Source organism: Cryptomeria japonica, chromosome 1, assembly GCF_030272615.1.
Source record: "Cryptomeria japonica chromosome 1, Sugi_1.0, whole genome shotgun sequence".
NCBI lineage: Eukaryota > Viridiplantae > Streptophyta > Pinopsida > Cupressales > Cupressaceae > Cryptomeria > Cryptomeria japonica.
In genome coordinates this window covers 183,844,397-183,848,352 of record NC_081405.1, presented here as the reverse complement: position 1 = coordinate 183,848,352, position 3,956 = coordinate 183,844,397, and the positions used below count along the sequence as shown (strand labels likewise).

At 33.8% G+C, this 3,956-nt stretch overlaps 1 pseudogene; it reads left to right on the top strand.

The window, feature by feature from the left end:
- The first annotated feature begins 2,395 nt into the window (after nt 1–2,395).
- On the top strand, nt 2,396–3,279 carry LOC131064798 (photosystem II CP47 reaction center protein-like; annotated as a pseudogene).
- The last annotated feature ends 677 nt before the right edge of the window (nt 3,280–3,956 follow it).

Here is a 3,956-nt window from a genome sequence, read left to right as displayed (position 1 = left end):
ACTTTTGTAGACTTTTATTGAGTAGTCCCAAACTTTTTCTAGATTTCATCAACAAGACTTTCCAATAAGAATTTTGCAATTCCTTGAAACATGGTTTCTGAGACTTCATATCCTAATGTTGAGATCCAATTAATTCTAGAACTATATATTTCATAATGCATTTGTCAACCATGGTAAAAAATGTGATATCATTCTTGTAATTCTACATAATGGACCTGGGAATCCTTCCCTTGTTATGCATTTTAAATTTAAAGACAAATAAAAATGAAGTGAATGCTTCTTCTTGCATAGTGTAGTATTGAAACCTCCTCAAACATTCTCCAATATAATGTGCCAATAGGATTTCTTGAACCCAGAATACCTTGCCAATTCCAGGAATCTCTTGCATGAAGTAAAAGAGGGCGCATAGTGCTAGGGTTCCATATTTGAATGAATGCTTCTTCTCTTTGCATTATTTCAAGCTCTCAAGAAATTCTTGTTTCAATCCCTCGCATAGATTATAATCAATATTTTTCTCCATCATTTTATAGTTCATGTTGATCGCTCTGGTTGAAATCTAGCTCTCTAGGCTAGTGAAGTAGATCTTATTTCCAGTCATTAATGATGCACATTGAAAAATAAGGTTCGTAATAGTGCTAAGGGATAGAGAATGTCTGTCAAATTTTGCCTTAGTCATCTCTTCAACAAAATCATTCTTTGTATCCTTAGGTGCTTGAACAACACCTAAATCACTTAATCTGGTAATAAACTTCATCAAATTCTTGGTAATATGAAATGTTTTTTCAAGCCATATAAATTCATCATGAAATTCTATATTTAAATCCATTGGAATGGAACCAAGAAATAGATCGAGCTAATTTATATTCCAATGGGGATCGCAACATAATTTGTACTCTTCACAGTGATCATAGCAGAAGCAAGTCATTTCATTACTAGAAGTTTCTTTAATAAACAAAGCAGAGAAACATGAATATCACCAAGATAAGGAAAGTAAGAATGATATTGATCAAATAGGCACTATTTTAAATCAAGGGAAAACCAAGACATAAAAAGTGAATGTGCCTTTTTGCAAGAAATTGAGATATAATAAGAACAAATGTATGTAAAAAAAAAATCATCACTTAATGTATCAATTTGAGCAATATGTGATTTCTAAATCTAACATAAAGTCTTCATCAAGTTCAGAAAATTCTAAGACAATGGATAAATCTAAGCGTCAAACACTCTCAACTTTTAGTATGGATTATTCATCTCCACAATCAATTGTTGCATGAGATTTACAGGTGCTTCATTGAGAGCATATAGAGGCTCTTTCCTTCCCCATATTTTGTATCATCTCTATTTTTTAGGAAAGTTTTTTCCCCTAATTTTTTCTTTCTTACTCCACTTTATGAGAGATTCTTTTGTATATAGACACCTATTGTAGCTAGTATCCAAGACCCATCTGTCTTTGTGCCCACCTAAGCTAAGCTTAAAGGGGGTTTTAGGATAAAATTATTATTTAATAGTTTTTACTATCCCACTTCGTGTATTAAACCTACTTATATGGCAATGTGCCGATTGAAGAGTTAGGTCAAACCCTTCAAATTCATGTGGCACTTCTCATTTGCCAGTTTCTAGAGAATTCTTGCCACCTTGAGTTTTTCTCCTACATAAAATCAAACTCATACTTTGCCTTCATACCCTTGTAGCTTTGATTTTATAGTTGCTTATGTAAGTCTTGAGGTGTAGTACATAGTATCTCTAATTTAAAATAGGAAGTATAAATTGTAAGCTAAAGTTGAGATTAAAACATTAAGAGAGAGGCATGAGCCTCATGAAATAGTAATTTTTTATGTTTTAGATTTGGGAATGGGAGATGGGGGACATTAGGGATCCAATTTGGGGGAATGACAACTATTAGCACAATTTGTTTTTAGTTTATAGATATCACAATGGTGTAAAAATTCTTAGGACCATCTTACATTAAGAAAAGGGAATTAAATTTTATTGAAGTTGTTGTTTAAGAATCAACAGCTTCTAGTAACGGAATGTTCATTATAGCAAGCAACTATACAATTTTGAGTATTGAAGGATTTCCCATGAAATGTACTTCTCCATATTTCACATAGCCCCTCATAATCGATGGACACTTAGAAAAAACAAAAGGTATTACACAATTTCTGGTAAAACTTCCTAGAATAGACAATACTTTGTTCATTTCCCTTTGTCATGGAAACAAAAATAATATTACCTGAAGCAAAAGTAAGAGGAGATAAGAGCACTAAAAATGCAAGAAACTCATATGTTCTCTTGGCCATACTCTCTGCAACTACAGATTTCCAACTGTAATGAGAATTTTATGTGGAAATAAATGAGTGTATTTATAACTGAGGAATGACTTTGGAATCTATTCCATCTTAGTGTTCGTCCTCCCCAATGTTTATTCAAAGGATTACATATGGGGAATATTGAAACTGTCCTCTCCAATAGTATTGTTGTTGTGTTCTTTGTAGCTTTCGTTGTGGTTGGAACAATGTGGTATGGTTCCGCAACCACTCCAATCGAATTATTTGGTCCTACTTGTTACTAGTGGGATTAGGGATACTTCCAACAAGAAATAGATTGACGAGTTTGTGCCGGTTTGGCTGAACATCTAAGTCTAATCAGAAGCTTGGTCAAAAATTCCTATAAAGCTTGCTTTTTATGATTACATTAGGAATAATCTAGCTAAAGGGGGGTTATTTAGGGTGGGTGCAATGGACAATGGAGATGGAATTGCTGTTGGTTGGTTAGGACACCCTATTTTCAAAGATAAAAATGAACATGAGCTTTTTGTACATCGTATGCCTACCTTTTTCGAAACATTTCCAGTCGTTCTAGTAGATGAAGAAGGAATTGTGAAAGTCAATGTTCCTTTTAGGAGAGTAGAAGCAAAATATAGTGTTGAACAAGTAGGTGTAACTATTGAGTTCTATGGTGGTGAACTTGATGGAGTTAGTTTTGGTGATCCTATTATAGTCAAAAAAATATGCTAGACGCACACAATTAGGTGAAATTTTTGAGTTAGATCGTGCTACTTTGAAATCAGATGGTGTTTTTTGGAGTAGCCCAAGTGGTTGGTTTACTTTTGGGCATGCTACATTTTCTCTTCTTTTCTTTTTTGGACATATTTGGCATGGTGCTAGAACTCTATTCAGAGATGTTTTTGCTGGTATTGATCCGGATTTGGATGCTCAAGTAGAATTTGGGGAATTCCAAAAACTGGGAGATCCAACTACTAAAAGACAAGTGGTATAATATGGTATTGCTCCATTCATTAATGCAATAGTGAGAACTGGCATCTCAGGAATCAAAATCTTTTGATTCCACTTTTTTTATGGAAAATTTTGTAATTAGTACGAAAGCTATCTCTATTAATTATAAACTACAACTAAATATATGGAAGCATTGGTTTATACATTCCTTTTGGTGTCGACCTTAGGGATAATTTTTTTTGCTATTTTCTTTCGAGAACCCTCCAAAGTTCCAGATAGAGGGGGGTAATAATTTTCTATTTTTTCATGAGTATCCATTAATTAGTCATGAAGAATTTAACCAAAGATAATCTCTTAACCATCCCATTAAATAAGTGGAAGACTCATTAAATTGAGCTACATTTCCCTGCCATAAGGTAACATGCTTCCAATGCCAATAGAAATTAACCCATCCAATGTATTCAACATCCAGAAAAATGCTAAATAAAAAGCATCCCAGGCCGAAATATCACAAGTATCACCCCGTCTCGGACCATCGCAAGGAAAACTATAACCAAAATCTTTCTTATCAGGCATTAGCTTAGAGTTGCTCGCATCTAAAGCACCTTTTACTAAAATCAATGTAGTTGTATGCAAACCTAGAGCAATAGCATGATGAACCAAAAAGTCTTCGGGACCAATTATTGCTTTTGCTAGCATTAAATGTTGGATCATTTGCTG